Genomic DNA, 22999 nt, shown 5'->3' on the forward strand with positions numbered 1-22999 from the left:
GGGAACTTCCCCGGTGACGTAATCTGGCGTCGGCCCGCCCATGTCCCCGCCCCCGCGAGCCGACGCCGCGCGGGAACGAAGTGGAGCAGGTCGCGAGTCGCCCTGGAGCGCAACCTGCCAGGACAAGCCGCAGACCGCCGCGGCGCCGACCCTCAGCGGGGGGCGCAGGGAGGGCAAGTCCTGCTCAGCCCCCAAATTGCTTTCTTAAAACCCGAAGGTGGCAGAGAAGGATCAGTTTTGAAAGGTCGCGTCCACCACGGTGGCAGTGGCACCCTCCTAGAGTAGCTAAGAAAATCTTACTGGGAAGAAAGTTTGGGGGCGGGGTGAGACTGGGCGCCTCGGCTTTATTCTCCTCCAGTTAGAGACAAATGTAAACAACCCGAGAAAGGAATGGGGAAGGGAAAACGCTTCGAATTCTAAAGTGTGGATCGTTCCAAGAAGTGATAAAACGAGGTCTTTACTAGACCTCACATGAGAAGAGTCCCAAGTTCGAGTACAAAATTAAACTTTGGAAAAGCTGCGTAATGACTGCGGATTGCTAAGACAGAGGAGGAAGTAGGGTCGGCGCAGGGCAAGCGCGTGCCGGTGTGGTCCCGGGCTCCGGGCTGGTCCTCCCTGGCGGGAAAGGAATTGTTGAAAAGCTACATACATTTCTTCTGGATGTATTGACTCTGCACAGAGAAGGAATCACCTTCGTCTATGAAAAGTCTAGATCCTTTGTGGAGGGAGGGAGATGGGATCTCTGGGAACAGGAACTTCTTGGCTCACTGGCAGGCGTTTAACAGGCATGGGAGGCCTTCATGATAAAGGCTTAGGGTTTGCATTTTCTCGTCCAGTCCTCAACCTGACGCTCGGACCTTTGGCCACTTTTCAGATGCAAAAATAATTTGATAGAGATTAAATTGCCCAAGTTTCCTTATGCATGCATCAAACGCCCTTCTGAAGTGAACCCAGGCAGGCCCACTGGGAGCAAGTGCTGTTACCCAAGAGGGCTCTGCTACCAATCACAGCTTTCGGGAAATAGTGCTTTTTGTCTGCTGTGTTTTAATGCGGACCTTCTATGTTCGAGGCAGGCAGCTGCATAGACTTCGGAAAGTGTTCGAGTTGTTCACAGTAAGTTAAGCCCAGGTTGTTGGAATCTTTTGTAAAATAAACTACAGTAACTCAGAACCAATTTTTCAAAAGAGCCGTGTAAGCTAACAACAGCGTGGGAGCCAGGGTTAGAGGTAGCTGGGGCCCCCAACGTCCGCTGCTTGCCTTTCTTGTTTACATTCAGTGGCTCCTGTATGCCTCTGAGCCTATTTGTTTTCCTTCTTAAATCGTTCAATCTGCACGAGCTAGCAAATATTTATTTATGGCTTGGCCTCAGTCGACACTAATGAACTAAACTACTAGGGTTAGCAACTTTGTTTTAAAGCTATTGTTGGATGTTTCTAATTGAGGTAAATACGGAGGGGCAAGTATGTAACAAATTGTCTCATGACCAGAGTCTCTCACTGGATCTTACAGAAAGAGGGGTGGGTCCTGTGTTCCTCAAACCTCTCTCAAAGCTCACACTGACGTCCTTAGTTCATTTATTGATTGCATCAACTAATAAACCTAAGTTTAAACCACGGTCCCTGAAGTGTAATAAATTCACTCAGTGAGAAAAGCAAAGTAAACATTGTTTGCCACCGGGCGGTGGTAGCGCACGCCTTAAATCCCAGAGGCAGAAGCAGGCAGATCTCTGTGAGTTTCAGACCAGCCTGATCTACTAGAGCTAGTTCCAGGACAGCCTCCAAAGCCACAGACAAACCCTGTCTCGACCCCCCCCCGTCAAAGAAAAAAGCAAAACATAACTTTGTTTACCCACAAGACTTGCCTGTGGCAATCCTGCCTTCTTCCATTATCATTATAAAGGACTGTTGATCCATCTAGGATATAAGTCTTAGACAAACCTGATCCTTTAATGGAACTACAAGTTAATTCTACTTAAAAAAACAAAAGGAAAGGATTTGAGTAGGTTTCAGACTAGGTAAAGCAGGCCGTTGATGGATGACATTTTAAGGATTCTCATTTAAAACAGTCTGTAGAATTTTGTTTTTCTGGTATACTGTTCTATGAAGAGAATTAGAAGCCATGTGTGAAAGGGCCCTCCCTCTTTTCTGTGTACCTCATAAAATACCACTGTATGCTGGCCATACAAGAATCGCCGGGCGTTGGTGGCACATGCCTTTAATCCCAGCACTAGAGAGGCAGAGGCAGGCGGATCTCTGTGAGTTCGAGGCCAGCTAGTTCCAGGACAGCCTCCAAAACAATAGAAAGAAACCCTGTCTTGAAAAAAAAAAAAGAACGAAAGAAAAGAAAACTAATCACGGAGCTACAGGAGCTAATGAAATTATCATTGAGTATTCTAATCTCCTACAACCCATGGGAGGAACAAATGCAAAGGAGCAAACAAAAAGCAATGATAAGGACGATCGCTTTTAAAATCATTACCAAAGACCAAGCTCAATAGTTCCAGCTGCAGGTATAACTTGACTGGTAGAGTGCTTGTAGAAAGCCCTGGGTTCGTTCCCTGGCACTGCACAAACCAAGCTTGGCATAAAGGGTACTTGTTTTTAAGATGTCCTTGTGTGCATGTGTATGCATGTGAATGCAGGTACAGAGGTCCAAGGATACAGGCAAGGAGAAAGCTGTCCCACATGGGTGCTGGGAAGAGAACTCGGGTTCTCCAAAAAGAGCAGTGAGTAGCAGAAGACACTGTGATCCACACTTGTGATCCTCCTGCCTCCACCTCCCTAGTACTAAATTCCGGGATGTGCACTACCACACCCAGCTGTCAATGAGCTTTTGTTTCTGTTTTTCAAGACAGGGTTTCTCTGTATAGCTTTGGCTGTCCTGGAACTCATTGAGTAGACCAGGCAGGCCTCAAACTCAGAGATTCCCCTACCTCGGAGATGCCACCCAGCTTAACAATTTAAAGAGCTAAAATCAAAAGTATGTGACATTCAGAAGAGTGAACATTTCTCCTCATTCAGTTACAGTGCACGACATGTTCCAGGCTCACAGGCTGCTTGACCTGAGTCATGAAGAGCTGAGCTGTGTAAGTCAGGTAGCACTGCACATGTACTCACAGCCTGGGAACGTCTCTGTGTGCTTAGGAATCCAGCAGTTTCAAACATGGATATGGAGTTCTGAAAAAGTATTTTCCAGATGCATCCCTGTCTAACTATAGTTCCTCTCAGATGAAAATGGGTAATTAATATTAACAATGAGTCAAAAATTCTGTTTGGGTATGTAAAAGCTCTGTGTGTGTGTGTATGTGTGCGTGCACGCGCACACGTGTGCGCATGCACATATGCATGAGCATGTGCTCACACCCACAATTAAAAAAAAATCCTACCACAAGAAGCTTGGTTAGGAATGGGATAATCATTCATATATTTCAAACACAAAGACTGAAGAGCTAAACATGAGAAAGGATTTCAGGGATATTTAAAGGAAGCCTTTCATTAAATATGCAATTTGTACCATCTGTTTACTTCCAAGTTTCCCTGGAAAGTGTGCTTGTGAGCAGGAAGTTTGCCTGATGTTCTGAGCAGTGGAATCTCTACTATAGGGCAGACCCCTGTGCAACACTATCTAGAAAGTGTTCTCTGGCCCTGTGGGATCTACAGTGGATAAATTCAGCTTCCTGCCTTTAATCCCAGCACTCCGAAGGCAGTAGCAGGTGGATCTCTGTGAGTTCAAGGCTAGCCTGGTCTACAGAGCGAGTTCCAGGACAGCCAGGACTACACACAGAGAAACCGTGTTTTGTTTTTGTTTAATGGCTTGAAGCCATGGTGACTCACATTAGTAATTCTAGCATTCAGAGCTTGAGGTCAGAGGACTACCTCATAGTGAGTTCCTGGACAGCCTGGGCTACATCGGAAGACCTGTCTCAGAAGAAAACCTTTAAATAATGAGAAAGACAATAATGATAGCTCTAAGTTGCTATTGCTTTGACACCTTTTTAAAAATACTCAGCAGCCTGGCAGTGGTGGCTCATGCCTTTAATCCCAGCACTTGGGAAACAGAGGCAGGCACATCTTGTAAATTCAAGGCCAGCCTGATCTACAGAGTGAATTCCAGGACAGCCAGGACTCCACAGAGAAAGCCTGTCTCGAAAAACCAAAATAATAATAATATAAATAAATAAGCACAGCTGATTCCGGAGCTCTGGTTGGACCTGAGACTGCATCTTTAACAAACTCTGGTGATTTTGGTTTGTGGACAGTACTGAGTTATAGACTAGAAGGGACTAGAGGGGGCCTTGGATGCTAACCTGACAGGTGCAATAAATTTCACATTAATGCTGTGCAAGGAAAGTTGTGGTGGATCATGGGACTATCTGTGATGTCAGCTAAGCCACGGGAAAGGGAATCTGTACCTAAACCTGACGTTTCAATATGAGTCAGCCAGGCAGTGAGGAGGCTAAAGGAAAAAGTGGGACCAAGGCAGAAGAAGGGGGAGGGTGAGAATCTGTTAGAGGAACTTGATATTATTGTCAGTGCTATAAGGAAGCCACAGAAGGTTTTACAAAGGTGGGTGATGCACCCAGATTCTAATCAGGTCACCCTGGCTGCAAAGCAGTCAGATCAATTGGACTGAGCTCTGAGACAAGCATGACTTGGGACAACATATGGCAATTCTCATACACAATGGCAGTGTCAGCAAGGACAATGACAGTCACCTTCCAATTCCAGCAGTCTGTGCCCAGGGAAGGACAGCATTCTATTAGCGTATATCATGTTTTTCACCATAAATATAATTGATGTTTTTATGCTATATTTGCTTTCTAGGGCTGCAGTGATAAGATACCATAGACCCAGAAGTTGAAAACAATAGAATTTTTTCTGTCTCATGGTTCAAAAAGGTGGAGGTCTGAAATCAAGCTGTCACCGGGGCTGTGCTACCTCTGAAATGTCCAGGCAAACTGTTTGTCTCATCTAGTCTCCAGGGTCTGCACTAGATCCTTGGCATCCCATTACTTGTAATGTGGCTCTCCGGTGTTTCTGCCTTAGTCAGCACTTTCAATTCTTCTTCTGTTCCTAGCAATCCTCCTGCCTCAGACTCCTGAGCACTCAAAGTCCAGGTGTCGGCCACTACCTCCTATCTCTTCTTGTAAAGGTGTCTCTCACTGTGTTGGGGCTCACTCCAAACCAATATGACCTCATTTGAATGGGGTTACACCTGCAAAGACTGTTTCCAAAGTCATATTCACTATTTGGAAGGCCTGGGACCTTGATTGGAGGAGGGAGGTACATAGCTTAGAAAACTAACATCTCCCTTTATCAGCTGTCTTTAATAAGAACAAGAACAACAACAAAACAAAACAAAACAAAACAAAACAAAAAAAAAGGACTGGTGAGTTAGCTCAGTGGGTAAAGACACCTACCCCAAGGCCAAAGACCCGAGTTTGATACCCAGGACCCACCTCCCGAACTGACTCCCACAAATTGTTCTCTGCTTTTACTGTTTTCATTGGATCCTTATGTAGTTTCAGAACCCAAAGCTGCAGTCTTCATTTTGTTCTCTTTTGATATCTGTTTTTCTGGAATATCACAGGCATAACCACCAAACGTGTTTGTGTTTCTTTTTATTTATTTGTTTTTAAAAACTACAAAAAAATATAATAGTGTATTTTCAAAGGGCCAGTGAGGAGTTCTGAATGGAACTGAGTGGCAGGGCACTTACCTTACATGTAAAGGCCCTGGTTCATCCTCAAACCAAACCAAGTACAAGCACCTGCCATTAGATTACTGGACACAAGTCAGGACTGCCTGAATCTTTATGGTAGTATGACTGATTTTCAACAAGTCCAATCAATTAATGGGATTCATTGGAGAGACTGTTAGTCACCGCTGTGTTTATCAGAACACCGAATGCTGACAAAATGATGTCCCCATACTTACTACTTATGTAACCTGTTCTCGTAGACAGACAACACAGAGATTACCTAGTGTGGTCTGTGCCAACCTCAGAATTAACTGATAAGTTTATGTGAAATGCAGGCCTGTGTTTCACCAAGCAACTCGTTTTAGGAGCTTCCTAGGACCCCCTGATGGGAGGGGAGAGGAGAGAATGGTGTCTGACCTTGGGGGTCAGTCCACCTAAAGAAAGTGTGTATGAAGCCCCGTAGGTTTGAATGAGACATCCCCACAGTCCTCAGCATTTAAATTCTTAGTCTCCAGTTTGTGTCACTGCATGGGGAGGTTTAGAAAGGTGTGGCTTTGCGGGGTAGTGGCACTGGTCTTTAATCCCAGCCCGCAGAAGCAGAGGCAGGCAGAGCTCTGTGACTTCAAGGCCAGCCTAGTCTACAGAGCAAGTTCCAGGACAGCCAAGACTACACAGAGAAAAACGCTGTCTCACAAACCTCCCACAAGAAGGAAAGAGGTGTGGCCTTGCTGGAGCAGGCATGTCACTGGAATTGGGCTTTGACAGTTTAATGACTCACCTTTCTGAGTTCACTCTTCCCCTTTCGAATTCACTCTCTGCTTCGATGTTATGATTCCAAATGTGAGTCCTCAGCTTCCTGCTGTTACACCACCTTCACGGACTCTAACCCTCTGCAACTTGAAGCCCAAATAAAATCTACAAATGATCATGCATTGGGCATGGCGCTTTTAGCACAGCAATAGAAAACTAACTAAAACGTCTCATATGTCTATAACCCAGCACTCAGGAGTCTGAGGCAGGAGGATTGCCAAATTTTTGAGGTCAGTCAGACACATGACTGTGTTTCAGAAAGACATGAGAAGGAGGAAGAGGCTTCGGCAGCTTGGTTTGGTAGCAATAATAGAAAACCCCTGATCTTGGACCATGCTTTTTTTTTTTAATAATTTATTTTTATTTTATGTGCATTGGCGTTTTGCCTGCATGTACGTCTGTGTGAGGCTGTCAGATCTTGAGAGTTACAGATGGGTGTGAGCTGCCATGTGAGTGGTGGTAATTGAACCCAGCAGCCAGTGCTCTTAACCACCGAGCCATCTCTCCAGCCCCCTTCTACCAAAAATAAACAGTTACGATCCAATAACAATTGATCCAGCAATAATCAGTAGTAAATACAATTTCAGAAAGTCCTGTCCCAGCTGGCTGTGGTGACTCACACTTGTAATTTTAGAAACTTGAAGCAGGAATATCAGCATATACTACAGACCCATATAGTATATTCCAGGACAGCCTGAGATACAGAGTGAAAATTGTATCTTAAAAAGAAGAAAATAGACTGGGAGGTGGTGGCGCATGCCTTTAATCCCAGTACTCAGGAGGCAGAGGCAGGTGGATCTCTGTGAGTTCAAGACCAGCCTGGTCTACAAAAGCCAGTTCCAGGACAGCCTCCAAAGCCACAGAGAAACTCTGTTTCAAAAAAAAAAAAAACAAAAAGAAAAGAAAAAAATAGAATCCAAGGCTGGGGAGGTGTAGTTCTTCCAGAGGACTTGACTTCAATTTCTAGTACCCACATTGTGACTCAGGGCCATCTCTAATTTCAGTGCCAGGGGGATCTAATGTCCTCTTCTTGCCTCTAGGGGCGTCAAGCATGCACATAGTATACACACATGCCAGTAAAACACTCATCAGTGTGTGTGTGTGTGTGTGTGTGTGTGTGTGCGCGCGTTGTTTGTGTAAATTGTATTTTGAGACAGAATCTTACAGTGCAGCCCTGATTGGCCTGGTACTTGCTTTGTAGATCATGCTGACCATGAGTTCACAGACAATCTGCCTGATTTTGCCTCCTGGGTGCTGGGATTAAAGGCACATGCCACCGTGTCTAACAAAAAATATGTAATTATTTTTAATACCATTTGTAACAACAAAAAATGTAAATATTATATATATGCTTATTCATATGCAAATCCTAAGTGAAGAATCCTGTTCAATGCTAAAATATATATGGAAGATTCAGTCTTCAGTGGGTGGTCTTTTGGGCAAATCTATAAATGCAGTGCAATGTCATTTACTGTCATAAGGGAACTTTTTTGTTTTTCGTTTTTTTGTTTTTGTTTTTCGAGGCAGGGTTTCTCTGTGACTTTGGAGGCTGTCCTGGAACTAGCTTTTGTAGACCAGGCTGGCCTTGAACTCACAGAGATCCACCTGCCTCTGCCTCCCGAGTGCTGGGATTAAAGGTGTGCGCCACCACTGCCCAGCATAAAGGAACTTTTTTAGTGGTGTAAAAAACAGTGGCAAGGGGGCTGGAGAGATGACTTGGAGGTTAAGAGCACTGGCTGCACTTCCAGAGATCCTGAGTTCAATCCCCAGCAACCACATGGTGGCTCACCACCATCCCTAATGAGATCTGGAACATATACTGTATACTGTATACATAATAAATAAATAAATCTTTAAAAAAAATCAGTGGCAAGCTGGTTGTAACATGTATTAAATGTTACAAAGTAAATGTCAAGACAACATTATAAACACAAATAGCCATGAGAGGAGAGTTAAACCTACAGACCTCAAATCAAGGAATGAAGCACATCACCGAAAAGGCCTTTTCATCAGGGGCCACAAGATGGATTATTCAAAGGCAGACTAGGATGACTGAACATAGAGTCAGGAATAGCCAATCCCTGCCTTACTATTTGCATCAGAACAAGTCTCAGGGCTGCTGAGAAGACTCAGCAAGTAAAGGCACTTGCCCTGACCTGAAGCCTTACTACCAAAACTCAATCTCTGGGATACACAAGATGGAAAGAGATACCCACTTCAACAAGATGACATATAATTGCCTCATTTGTGTGTGTGTGTGTGTGTGTGTGTGTGTATGTGTTTGTGTGTGTGCGTGCACACGTGCTCAACACAGATAAATGGATTAAAAAAACTAGAGATAGGTTTAGGATTGTTGAAATGATTACATAAACCTGATGATCGGAATTCAATCCCCAGAACCCACATAAAGATGGAAGAAGAGTATTGTTTCCACAAAGTTGCTCTCTGACCCCCACAAGCACACCTTTGCATGACCCGTGGAGGCCCTCCATACCACACATTCACACAGTAGTAGCAAAATGTTCAAAAAGAATTAAATGTAAACACATAAAAAAAGTACTAGAACAATTGTAGACATTTTCACAATCTTGACATTGGAATAGCCTGTGAAAACATCCTGTTAAAACCACATCCTAAGAGCACATTTGGGTTCCTGGAAGTCTAAAAGCTTGGACCAGTGAAACAACACCAAGAACAAAGTCAGAAGATGAAGGGCAGAAGTGGAAACAAAGGTTGTTCAGGCCCTCTGCCAGCCGGCACACTAGCTGTGAACACCCGGGCAGACAGCTGAATAGGGTGGGGAAGCATGAAGCCAGACAGAAATACCAGACAGAGGGTCAACGCAGGCTCCAAGGGAGACACAGCACTCGTCCTTCAACTACCCTCTTGGACGTGTGAGGCACTGACTAGACCCTGGGGGCTCTCCCCTGCTCACCATCTCCTCTTCCCTCTGCCTCATACTCGGTTGTTTCTTTGAGATAGGACACAAGAGCCCAAGGACTTTAGAGAGGGCTTATGGGTTCACAATAACAGCGTCTGGCCTTTCAAATCTACTTTTGCAGAAACCAATGAAGTCACTATTCATCTTAAGTTGACTTCTGTGCCTGGCTTGATGTCTTTTTTGTTTGCTTGTTTGTTTAAAATAGGGTCTGGTGTGTCTCAGGGCACCTAGAACTTGAAGATGACATTGATCTTCTTGCATCCTCCCCAAGTTCTGGTAGCACAGGTGTGAACTGCCAGCAGACAGTTCGCTGTTTGTTTTTTGACTTTGTTTTGTTTTGGTTGGAGTGCTTCTTTTGTTTAGTTTCGTTTTCAAGACAGGGTCTCACTATGTAGCCTTGGCTGTCCTGGAACTCACTCTATGGACCAGGCTGGCCTTGAACTCACAGATATTTTCCTGCCTCTACCTCCCAAGTGCTGGGGTGAAAGGCATGCACCATTAAGCCCAGCTGTTGTTTAATTTTTAAAATTCCATTTCCTTATTTATTCTCTGTGTGTATGCATTGCCCAAGTGCCACGGTGTCCGGTGTCCGTGCAAAACACAGAGGGCAACCCCAGGGAGTCCATTATCTCCTGTAGGTCAGGGGATCGAACTTGCCAGACCTGGCCGCAAGTGTCTCTATCCACTGAGCCATCCCTCCAGCTTCCTATTTTGTTTTGCAGGGGAGAATTGGGCTGTGGTTCACCATCTGCCTGCTTCTGCCTCCCCCAGTGCTGAGATTACAGATGTGCACATCCTCACCTCTTCTTCAGTACTGTGTTCAAATATTCAACGTGGCGTCTTCCTTTAGAGAGTGCCTTTCTTCCTGTTTCTTTATGCTGCTTGTCTTGTTGACACTATTTTATTTGATTAGATGCTTTAGTTGTGAGTCCTTTGAAACTCTTAATCCCCTAAAATTAGGAGTAAATTCTCAGAGAATTATAACATATATGTTAAAATCCGGTTTGCTGGGACCTATCTCAGTAGGTACAGCGCTTGCCTTGCATGCCTGAGGTATGAGCTCCAAGCCCAGCACAATATAAAAACAACATAAAATGGTGATGCAGGCTTGTAGTCCCAGTGCCCAGTGTTGTTCTTTTGCTTAAGTTAAAATTAGAAGGGCAGGAGAGGAAGCAAGCAAGAGGGGAGAGCAGAGAGCAAGAGTGAAGGCAATAAGAGAGCGTAAGTGGGCGGGGGCCTGTCTCTGAAAAGGGTCCTTTGCACCCGCGTGCAGACTGGTTCTCATGGACCCTGGGCTGGCTAGAGCGCTGCCTGAGTGCATTTTGTCAGGTAACAGGGGCAGGCCAGTATGATGCCTGAACCTTTCACCCAGCAGGTGGAAAACAGGAGGATTAAGAGCCCAAGGTCATCCTTGCATAGCAAGTGTCAGGGCAGCGTGGACTCTTTCCCTTTTTTGTTTGTTTTATTTTTCGAGACAGTGTTTGGTTTTTGAGACAGAATCTCATTATGAAGCTCTGCCTATCCTGGAACTCACTCACTCTGTAGACCAGGATGGCCTTGGTACCACAGGGCTTCAAACAATGAAAATGAAGATGTGCATGACTGGCACACCTTTAATGCCAGCACAGGCAGGGGGATCTCTGTGAGTTCAAGGCCGGCCTGGTTCACAAATTAGTTCCAGGACAGCCAGGGCTACACAGAGAAACCCTGTCTCAAAAAACAAACAAAATAGGAAAATAAAAATGAAAAAGCTCAAAGAAGGAATGTATGGAGCTAATGTGTTTGTACTTGAGTTTCACTTTTCTTTGCGATGTGGACATCTGTATAGTGTTCGACTCCTGTGTTCATGTTCCTAATTTGGAGAGTAATAATAGTAGTAATAACATTTTCTATTGTTTTGAGACATGGTCTCTTATAGCTCATGCTGGCCTTGAATTTGTAGCTGAGGGGGGACTTGACCTCCTGGTCCTCCTGCCTCTATCCCCTGAGGGCTGAGATTACAAGCATGCCACACCTTTTCAGTTTATGTGGCAATGGGGTTCAAACCCATCGATTTCTGCCCACTAGGCAAGCACTCTGCCAGCTGAACTACATTCCCAGCCTGAGAATTACTTCTTTACGAGCCATTTTCATGCTGAAAGGGATTTGTGCGTGCCAACAAGCTCCCAGGTGTCCCTCCCGCCAGGGAGGTTCAAACTCAATGACCTCACCCACCAATGACAATGGCCAAGCTGAAGTGAGTTTAGCAAGTACGTGTGACCAGTCCAGTGGGGGGGGGCTGGAGTATGCAAAGGTGAGTGAGACACCTACTCCTGGCTATGGAGCACAGAAGCCCAGCTGAGAAGCCACAGTAGGAACCTGACAGGCCCAGCGGCACACAGTGGGTGTCATGGCCGAGCTTCTCAGTGAATGGAAACCGGTGACAGGTAGAGAAGGGAAACTAAAAGAAGAGAAAGGAATCATGGGAAATGGTGACAGGCAGAGAAAGGAAATTAGATTTGTTGACAAACCTTTTACCTGCTGAGTCATCTAGCAAGTTCCTAGCTTTATTTTTATTTGTTTTTATGGTAGCTCTTCGGGAAAATGCAAGACCAAATATTCAAATTCATCTAACTGAACAGAAAATAAACATGGAGTTGCAAAGCTTCTTTGGGAAGGATTGGTGTTCCCTTTCCCTGTCAGGGTCCTGCTGAGCCTTTGTGACAGAGCTCTGCAGACCAAAGAAGTAGTTCTTGTCCACAGGCTTCTGCAAGTTTCGATGGAGCAGCCCAGATGAGGTGCCAGCTGCCTGCACATTGCCACATCCAGAGAGTCCCTCAATTCCTTCTCCAGAGAACTATATTTAGTTTTAGAGCCAGAAAACCAGTAGTGATGCACACCTTTAATCCCAGCGCTTGGGAGGCAGAAGCAGGTGAATCTCCATGAGTTCAAGGCCAGCCTGGTCTGCAAAGTGAGTTCCAGGGCAGCCAGGACTGTTACACAGTGAAACCCTGTCTCAAAAAGAAAACAAAAGAAGAAGAAAAAGAAAGAAAGAAAGAAAAGGAAAGAAAGAAAGAAAGACCAGATTCTCTCCCAACTCTCATCAAAATTCAAAATAAAGGATTTGCCTTTCTGGATCCAGTTGTTAAGAACCACCTTTAAGTCTACATCCCCCCCTGAGTCTGGGACATTAGCCAGTGAGAAGCCAGGTGGACTTGTGGTGCACACCTGCAGTCCTGGGAGGTGGAAGCAGAAAAATCAGAGTTCAAAGTCATCCTCGGCTACATAGCAATTTGGAAGCCAGCATGGATTGCATAAGGTGCTGTCTCAAAAAAAAAAAAAAATGAACAGAAACACCAGTGACAGGATAGCTACAGAAACCAAAAGAGAAATGTGCTGCATGCATGTAGGGGATGTTTTAGTATTTCTAGGAGAACGGCTGTTAGGGTGTGGTTTGAAAGCTGTAATTATAACTGACAAAGCCAGGTGCTTCCAAGAAAGAAAAACCGACCCCACATGAAACCACAGACAGTGTGCTTCTTAAAAGGAGAAAGAAGTGATTGGTCAACAGCTAGAAGGGACAGCTATGTTTTACTGCACTCTCTAATGTAACCTTTAAATCTTTCAAACACGTGTCACATTAGTTGTCAGAAGAATTTGCATATAAAATTCAAATATATGCAGATGGCAATTTTCTCCCCCAGGTATACAACAAAATAGAAGTAGGTAGCCTTGTTTGCCAAGAGACCCAAACAAATGTTGATAGCAGCACCATCATCTATAGCAGTCCAAAACTGGAAATGGTCTAAATCCCAGAAAGAGATGATAAGCAAATTACAGCCCATTCCCACATAGAAATATTGCATGTATACTGCATTTATAGCACTGCAATACAATACATGATCTACACGCACAGACAGCAGCTTCAATAAATAAATATGGTGAGCAATGCAGAGAGAGAAGGAAATCTGGAACAAGAGGACCCACTATGTGCTCTTGTTTGTAAAAAGCTAAATCTAGAAAACTGACACGTGCTTGGCATCAGAGGTCAAAGCTGGATTTCTGAGGGTGCTGACATTCATTTTTTGTTTTGTTTTTAGAGACAGGGTTTCTCTGTGTAGCCCTGGCTGTCCTGGAACTTGCTTTGTAGACCCCAGAATGGCCTCCAACTCCCAGAGATCTGATGCCTCTGCCTCCCTAGTGTTGGGACTGAAGGTGTGCACCACCATTGCCTGGTGATACTCATTTCTTGATCTGGCTGCTGCTTGCATGGTGTTTCCAACTGGAATATGTATCACATTCATGTCTGTGTGCTATATGTCAACTCATATGTCAAATAAATGTGTAAGGTGTCCCAGTGTCCCAGGCCTGTGATACAAGCTAGTCGGGAGGCTGAGACAGGAGATGCACAGGTTCAAGTCCTGCATAGGCTACAGAGTGAACTCAAGGTCACTCTGGGCAGCACAATGAGACTGTGAGTTGAAATGAAAACTAAAAGCAGTGGTGGCGCATGCCTTTAACCCCAGCACTCAGGAGGCTGAGGCAGGTGGAGCTCTGTGAGTTCAAGACCAGCCTGGTCTACAAGAGCTAGTTCCAGGACAGCCTCCAAAGTCACGGAAAAAAAAAAAAAAGCAAAACCAAAACAAAAAAAGGAAAGTGCAGGAATAGAGGGTTCACCTAGCCAGCATAAGATCCCAAATCTAATCCTGCAAAAAAATCATAAAAACGTATAGCAGATTAGATAAAATATTGATAAATAGATGGCAGGCAATACTAGATAGATAAATGATATGCAAACAGAAAACAGGCTGATAAATTAAAATGATTGGGTAAGTGCAAGAGGGACCCTAATGAGACTGACCAAAAAAACCAACAAAATAAATCTTAATGGGGCCTTTCCAGTAATCCGAAAATGGTACTAATTCCACATGATGTCTTACCGGGCAGGGAAGAAACTCTTGGGCCACAGAGGTGACTCAGCAGTTTAGAGTACTAGTTGTGAACCCTCAGGGGAAGGAACACTTACTGCTGCCAAGTGTTCACATCCAACCAGATGTCAAGTCAGTAATTCAACCTTCCATTCTACAAGAGAAAGAATGAACTAAGCCCAAAGCAAGCATTCGAGCAAAAAAGAAAGTGCTTCTTGCTCTTGCAGAAAACTAGGGTTCAGCTCCTAGCACGCAGGACACGCCTCTCTGGGAGTCTTCCAACTTTAGTCTCACTCTTCCTTAGTAACTCCACATCTACTCTGAGGAAGGGGGAAAATATCTTCCAATGACGTCACAGAGGTAAACAACACTGAACTAATTACGTGTTAGATTTCGGAATGGTCAGTCTGGGAATCACAGACATTTGGGAACTGAAAAGAGAAAGCAACACTTCAAGGTGACTAATTCTAGTCTCCAGAACAGCTGGGCAAAGGATGTTCACCAGGGTGTCTTAGGCCCCAGGGCTCTGACTCACAGGTGTCAGAGCTGGCAGCTTGGAAAGTCAGGATTTGAACTCAGGTCTCCAAAGTTCCATATCCAAGTACCTTGACCTTTTGTCAGAGACTAGGTGGCTTGTGCCGCAGCTTTCGTTCTCAGGCTCTTGAACTTCATTTTTTTGTGGCTCTGAAGATGTGTAGATCAACCCCCACCTCTCCATTCCTCCACCCCCCCACCCTGTCCCCACCCCACACCACCCTGGCATGCGAGGCAAGTACATCCTGATGTGTTTTATCTTCAGCCCTACATCCCTCAGTTTGGGGAGCCAGGTTTCTGCGAGCCCCCGCTGACCTAGAGCTGCAGCTGACTGTGGTTGCCTCCTGCCTGTCACAACTGGGGGTGGGGGTGGGGGTCCTCGGAGCAGCTTCTTCCCCTAGAAATGAACGCTTGGACTGAGCACCAGAAATGTTCCCTCATCTAATTCAATCATGGGTGAAATGAATTCACAGCAGTGTGTGGATGGCTTGTGACTGCTCCCAGGGATGGTGCCATTTTAGAAGATGTTGGTCACTAAACTCTCCTTGAGGCAATCAGGCAGTGGGAGAGGAGGGAACAAGGGACCTATGGCAGAGATGGCACGCTTAGAAGCTGAACCTGAACTTCCCTCTCTGTGAGTCACCTTCCCTTCTAGTTCCTGCTTTCCTCAAGGCCTCTCCTTTCAACTCAACTTCAAAAGAATCAGTTAGCATTATTTTAACTATTCTCCAACTGCTATATTAAGGAGAATCACGGGGCTTCTGGGACTTTCCACACTACCCGAGATACAAGCTGGGCCCCAGGAAATCCCATCCAAAGCCAGATGCGATTCTAGAAACCTCAGGGTTACCAAGTTCGATTTCCAAGTCCAGGGCTCTTCCTAGCTGTCAGACATGGGGGCCTTTGCTTATGACGTGGTAAGCCTCTCCCCCTTAAGTCCCCAATTACTCATGTTGTTGTCCTCTAGAACTGCAAGTGTCTGCTCTACCGGGAAAATGAGTGTCTGGACAGCAGGGACAAAGGTTGGCTCAGAGAGCAAACAGAGAGGAAGCACTAGATGTAATAACAACATTGCCCACAGCAGCAAAAAAAACAACAACAAAAAAAAACAAAACATTGAGTTTTGATCAGGGTTTCAGAATGGCTCTGTGCACAGGCTTTCATTTAAATGTTTTGATATAGTTGTTATAAAATCTGCAGGAGGCTCCCCTTTCCACCCCATGCTTCAAACACACACACACACACACACACACACACACACACACACACACACACACACACACACACCTCTAATCTGAGTCCTCCAGAACCACTCTAGCCTAGGGCCCAGGCATTAACCCAGCTGATTCCAGCTACTGATGAAAGTGAGGGTACAGTTGGTCCCTGCAGAGGGTCCCCACCCTTGTTTTTCTCAGTGGCTATCATTTCTCTCCTGGCTGCTGGGCTGGGAGATGGCTCACTTTTGATGCCTGGGCAATATCTAACTCTAAAGGATATGCTGTCATCTCGCTGGGCATCTGCCTTTAGTGCTTGCCTGCCTCAAACTGCAGTGGCAAGACTTCACTGTTTTTTCAGCTGGTGCTTTCTCTCAACTCTCAGAATTCATCCCTCCTCCCTTAAAGCTTTGCTACCAGGGGAGTTTGCCCAAATGAACAGCTTCTAAGCCAAAATGTGCTAAATTCCACCTTGGGAATGGAATCACATCTTCCCACCCCCAAATTCCAGACATCCAGGCAATTTCTGGGACAATGGTTATTAATTACTACATTCAGTAGTTCGAAAGCAGTCCAAAAGCAGAGGAAATTCAAACACAAGATTTGTTGGTATGTAGGTCAGGCATGATGGCATAAGGCCTTTAATCCTTGCACTGGGGAGGCAGAGGCAGATGGATCTCTGTGAGTTCAAGGACAGCCTGATCCACATAGTGAGACCTTGTCTCAATGGAAAAACAAAAAACAAGCAGAAAATTTGTTAGTAGCATGTGACTTGGAAACAAGTCCCCTTTTGCAGTGTCAATCAAGGAAGGAAACAGTGCACAGCCTACAGAGAAAACCAGCCACCTTTCTGGGCAGATTTTGTTTTATACATTTTTGCCTCCAGAACAGAGCTAAAATCTGGTTCTAGGTGATAGAATTTATGGCCTCCTGTATTAGCCAGGGTTCTCTAGAGAAGTGGCTTTCAACCTTCCTAATGCTGTGACCTCATGCTGTGGCAGCCATAAAACGATTTCTGTTGCTTCTTCAGAACTGTAATTTTGCTACTGTTAATGAATCATAATGTAAACACTTGTGTTTTCCAATGATCTTAGGTGAAGGAGTCATTCTACCCCCAAAGGGGTCACGACCCACGGGTTGAAAACTGCTGCTCTAGAGAAATAAAACTTAGGGAATGGATATATATGTTCATATATATATATATATATATATATATGTAATGTAATAGCCCATATTATACAGCACACACATACATTGTTAGAGTGGCTTACAGGCTGTCCAGCTAGCCCAGGAATCGCTGTCTAGCAACAGACGGTCCAAAAATGCTATAGGTGTTCAGTCCACAAGGCTGATGTCTCAGTTGGTCTTCAGTATACACCGGAATCCTGAAGTAGCAGGCTCTAATGCCAGAAAAAGACAGGACTTGCCAGTGAGAGTGAGGGCCATCAGGCAAAAAAAAAAAAAAAAAAAAAAAAAAGACTGCTTCCTTCCTCCATGTCCCTTGTAAAGGTACCACCAGATTAACGGTAGATCCTCCCATGCCAAAAAGTCTGGATGAAAAGTGGCTCATCCCATTTTCCATGATTTAATTAAGAAAAAAATCCCTCTCAGTGTCCCCAGCAGGTTGGGTTTTAGTGATTTCCAGATGTGGTCAAGTTGACAACCAAGAATAGTCATCACTCTGTCCTCTTAGGTGCCGAGTGTAAAATCAAGGGGACAGAAAGCACCTGTATCTTGTGTCTGCTAGTGATACAGAGTCTTGTCTTCTTTCACTGCCGAGCCTGTGCCTGCCGTCAAGCAAGACTCCCAGGGTAAGCCTAGGCATCCAATGTCACTTAGGATTTTGTTTGCTTAAGACAGGGTCTTGACCACTCCCTCAGTACCAGCCTGATCTTATCTGGTCCCAGAAGGAGCTGACCTGGTTGGTTAGTGTGTGGCTGGAAGATCTGTCTCGAGAAGCACCCCCTGCCTCCCTCTGCACATTAGCTCAAGAAGCACTGACTATGTGCAGTGTGGTGGTGGCACATGCCTTTGGTGCCAGGACTGAGGAGCCAGAGGCATTGGATCTCTGTGAGTTTGAGGCCAACCTAGCCTACAGAGTAAGTCCTATTACAGCCAGGGCTCTTATTTACTGTTTGGCTGCTCTTGTTTTTGTTTTTCATCACCCACATGGCAGCTCACAACTGTCTGTAACTCTAGTTCCAGGAGATCCAACACGCTCACACAGACACATGTGCAGGCAAAACACCAATGCATACGAAATAAAAACTAAATTAAAATGAAAAGAAACAAAGACAATGTTGGCTCATCAGGCAAAGGTGCTTACTATGCAGGCCTGGCAAACCCGGGTTCGGTCCGGTCCGTGAAAGCCAAGGAAAGGTGAGAGGGGGCACTGACTTCCTGATGCTGTCTTCTGACCGCCACACCCACTCGCCACAAACTCGCGCTTGCGTACACCTGCAAAGACAAGAAGTAAACGGAGGCTGGAGATGTGCAGAGGAAAGCACAGCTGCCCTTGCAAAGGCCCTGAGTTCGCCTCCCGGCACCTGCATCATCAGACAGTTGGGCATCTGTCTATCTGGTGGAAGCACTTTTTAAATGACCGCGATTTTAGACAATTCCCTGTGGTCATGCAGTGGGAATTCAATGCCTTTGAACTGGATGTTGAACTTCTGTTCTGACTCACTGGTTAGTTTACTTTTGTGTCTGGGAAATTGGAGATAGTTTGCAAAAGTGCATAGGAGTGTGAGGAGTTGGAAGAGTTGCCCCAGTAACTCCAATTTAAAATTGAACATGATTTGGATCTGCTTAATTTTTGAAACAGTTAAGAGCACTACGTGTTTTTCTCGAAGACCAGAGCTGAGAAACCACTGCCCTTTCCTTCCCTTCCTTCTCTTCTTATTTGAGATGGACACTTGCTGTACTTTTCAGGCTGTCCTTACACTCATGATCTCAAAGAATTCTCCCATCTCAGCCTCCCCAGGAGGTAGACTACAGCTTCCATCCTTGAATAGGCTTAAGTTCTGTCTTTTTAAAAATTGTATTTAAAATTCTTTTAGATTAATTTGTTATGTGATTTTATGTATATGTATGTGTGTTTTGCCTGCGTGTATGCTCAACACTCGAGCCTTGCGCCCAAGGACAAGTGCTCTTGACTGCTGAGCCAACTCTCTAACCCCAAATTTTCTTAAATATCAACCATATAGGTTGATAATCCCCAACACTCAGGAGGGAGAGACAGAAGTTCCAGAATAGTCAGGGCTACAGAGAAACCTTGTTTCATTGTTTCAAAAAAAAAAGAAAAGAAAAGAAAAGAAAAAAGAAAGAAAGAAGAGAAAAGGGGTGGTGCTGGGAGACGGCTCTGAGAGTAAAGGAGCCAGATGCCCAAGTTTAAAAATCAGAGTTCAATTCCTGGGACCCCCATTATAAATAAATAAATAAACAAATACATAGAGATAAATCGCAAGCCTAGTGCAGTTACACACATCTAAAATCCCAGGTCTTTAGTGACAGGACAGGTAGAGAAAGGGGAACCACCCAGTAGTTGCCGAGTTACCTGGCCTGGAGAACGCAACCCAGCAAGAGACCTTCCCTCAACAAGCAGAGAGTGAAGACTCCAGAACGTTGTCCGCTGACCTCCACACGCATGCCCAGCACTCTTGCCTCACACGATGAATGTGTAATAATGACTATTAAATGATACATTTATTTTGTTTAAAATTTATTTAAAAACAATAAATAATAAATGTACACTATTGCCGGGGGTTGGTGGCGTGTGCCTTTAATCCCAGCACTCAGGAGGCAGAGGCAGGTGGATCTCTGTGAGTTCGAGCCCAGCCTGGTCTACACAGCCAGTTCCAGGACAGCCTCCAAGACAATACAGAGAAACCCTATCTCGAAAAACCAAAATAAATAAATAAATAAATAGATGTACACTTTTTTGTTTATTTTTTTTGAGACAAGGTTTCTTTGTGGCATAAAATAAAGACATGATGTACTCGCACACGCACATAATGGGATACTATTCAGTATTAAATAGTAAGATAGAAAAGGAAAATTGGTCAGTCATTCGTTACAAGACAGATGTACATAAAGGACATCCTGTTAAGTAAAATAAACCAGACCCAGAGAGACAAGTACTGTACGTTCTTATAAATGGGAACTGGAAAAGTTAAATTTATAGTTAGCAGAAGCCAAGGAGTTAGAGGAAGGGAGAGACAACTAAAAGAAGACATGAATTAACCCACACAAATTTGTAATTAGACCACAGGGACAGGGCTGTTAGACTGGTGCCTTAACATTGCATAGCAAGGTGACTTCACCTAATGGTAATGTATCTTTCAAACAGGTAGACAAAAGGTATTAACTGTGTTCCTAACAGTTATTGGTAATAGCAAATATCCACAACATCATCTGAAAATAAACATGGCTTGAAACATCACATTACACCCTTTAGAGGCATAAAACTCAACTAGTTGTAGTTCAAAGCCTAGCACTCAGTGGGTAGAAGTAGGATCATGAGTTCTAGGCCTCCCTGGGCTACATAGTGAGTTAGTTGTAAGCCAGTCTGGACTAAGAAACCCTGTCTCAGCCAGGGAGTGGTGGTGCATGCCTTTAATCCCAGGACTTGGGAGGCAGACAAAGGTAGATCTACAAAGTGAATTCCAGGACAGCCAACAGAGAAACTCTGTCTCAAAAAAACCAAACCAAAAACAAGCAAAATACCCACAAAACAACAACAACAAATCCAAAAAACAAAACAAAAAACCACTTCTCGCTAGGCAATGGTGGCGCACGCCTTTAATACCAACACTCAGGAGGCAGAGGCAGGCGGATCTCTGTGAGTTCGGGACCAGCCTGGTCTACAAGAGCTAGTTCCAGGACAGCCTCCAAAGCCACAGAGAAAAAAAAAAAAACAACAACAAAAAAGAAACCAAACCACTTCTCAAAGCCATAAACAAATTCAGTCTACCATTTCAAACTGCATGATTGTGGTGCCTAACTTAACATGTAAGTTTAGACACTGGACTGCTCCTATGATTAACATTAGGTACACTGATAAAATATCTGTCCTTTATTTGTAGCTTAGAACACCACTTCATAAACTGTGACTCCTGTAGCCTACTGTGACCCAGCACATGATACTCCTCTACCCATAGGCATCTGTAGGTACTACCTGGTAGGTCTTTTGACTTCATTTATTTGGATCTTTAAGTAAATAAATTTTCCATGTCATTTGAATTTATTTTTCATAAACTTCAGACATTGAAGTCAATATAACTCAGTCATAAATGATATCTGATTAGAGTCTGGGACATTGTCATAGCTCTGTGTGGAGATTTGGACACAATGTCCAAGATCACTCTGTACAACAACATAAACAATTCACACAATTTCCAGATAAGGAATCCACAACAGACCAAAGTACAGATCTCACTAAAGTGTAAATTGGCAAACCAATTAGTTTTTTGTTTGTTTGTTTGGTTTTTCAAGACAGGGCTTCACTGTGTAGTCGTGGCTGTCCTAGGACTGCTCTGTAGACCAGGCTGGCCTCAAACTCAGAGATCCACCTGCCTCTGCTTCATAAATGCTGGGATTAAAAGCATGCACCACCATTGCCAGACTGAACCAATGAGTTTTATTAAGGTTACCTACAGTGAAGGATTACTCCCAGGAGAAAGGACTTAAAGACAGCTGCATTTAATGCCAGGGCTGACCCCAGCATGAATGACAGTTCACAAAAGCTGGGAACTTGGAGCACATTATACAACTCAACAAGTTGGAGAGTGCCCTTTCCAAATATTTCTGGTCTAAACCTATTTTAGGCAGTTCAGCTAGTTTCTGCTTCTTCCAGGCAGTGGTCTGGTCTCAGAGTCAGAATTCTTTGAGGTTTGGTTTTTCTGAGTCTTCTTCACAGGGTTAGGGTTAGGGTTAGGGTTAGGGTTAGGGTTAGGGTTAGGGTTAGGGTTAGGGTTAGGGTTAGGGTTAGGGTTAGGGTTAGGGTTAGGGTTAGGGTTAGGGCTAGGGTCTTCTCTGCTGCTTTACTCCACTCTCGCAAGAGGGACTCCCAGATTTTATTGCTAACTCTTCAGGGAGGGATTTAGTGAATATGGTCAATTTCAGGGACTTCCTGAAGCTTTTTTGAGTTGTTGACCTTCCTGTTTAAAGTGCTACTCTTCTGGATAAAATGTTTCAATATAGCAGGAAATTGTTACACAGCAGTATAATCCTTAAGTAAATGGAAATGGCTTTGTAAGAAAATGAGTGTCTTTGCTTGATTGTTTTTGAAGCAGAATTTTTTTCTATGTAGCTCTGGCTGTCCTGAACTTGCTATGTAGACCTGGCTGGCATGTAACTCAGAGGTCCACTTGCCTCTGCCTCAGGAGTGCTGGGATTAAAGGCGTGTGTCACCAGGTCCAGTAGGAATGAGCCTCAATTCCTGAATTAAGTACTACTTCTAATGAGAACAGGAAATACTTTATACTACTGTGCTTTCTTGGAAACTTGTAAATAATATTAAAGAAATTAATATTCTTAACTAAAATAATGAGATGTTATAAGCAGAAGAATGGCATGTGGGAGGCCTTGGAATGTTTGTATAACTGCAGGGCTTCTTAATTAGGCAAGATCTAGCAAAAAGAAAAAAAAAAGAGGAAGAGCTCTATTCTTAGTGCCTTGGATATCCCTTCACATTAAAGAGGAAGAGTGAAACCCACCTTCCTCTTGAAAGTGTAACTTGACCTTAGGACAAGTAAATAGGATTAAACATGCTGTCCCTATGACTTCTCTGTTTAGACCCCTTTTTCTTTTTTCACTATGATGCTGTAACCTAAATGCATCGAATGTTACGTGTTTCTGGAGCTGCTGAAGGTCAGTGTGCAGCCTGCAAGGCA

General features: G+C 44.3%; 1 pseudogene; it reads left to right on the plus strand.

The window, feature by feature from the left end:
• Positions 1 to 40: 40 nt before the first annotated feature.
• The window catches only part of LOC101826801, a 29974-nt pseudogene continuing 7015 nt past the window's right edge, over positions 41 to 22999 (plus strand).

The sequence above is a fragment of the Mesocricetus auratus genome, unplaced genomic scaffold, assembly GCF_017639785.1.
Source record: "Mesocricetus auratus isolate SY011 unplaced genomic scaffold, BCM_Maur_2.0 Super-Scaffold_6730, whole genome shotgun sequence".
NCBI classification, from domain to species: domain Eukaryota; kingdom Metazoa; phylum Chordata; class Mammalia; order Rodentia; family Cricetidae; genus Mesocricetus; species Mesocricetus auratus.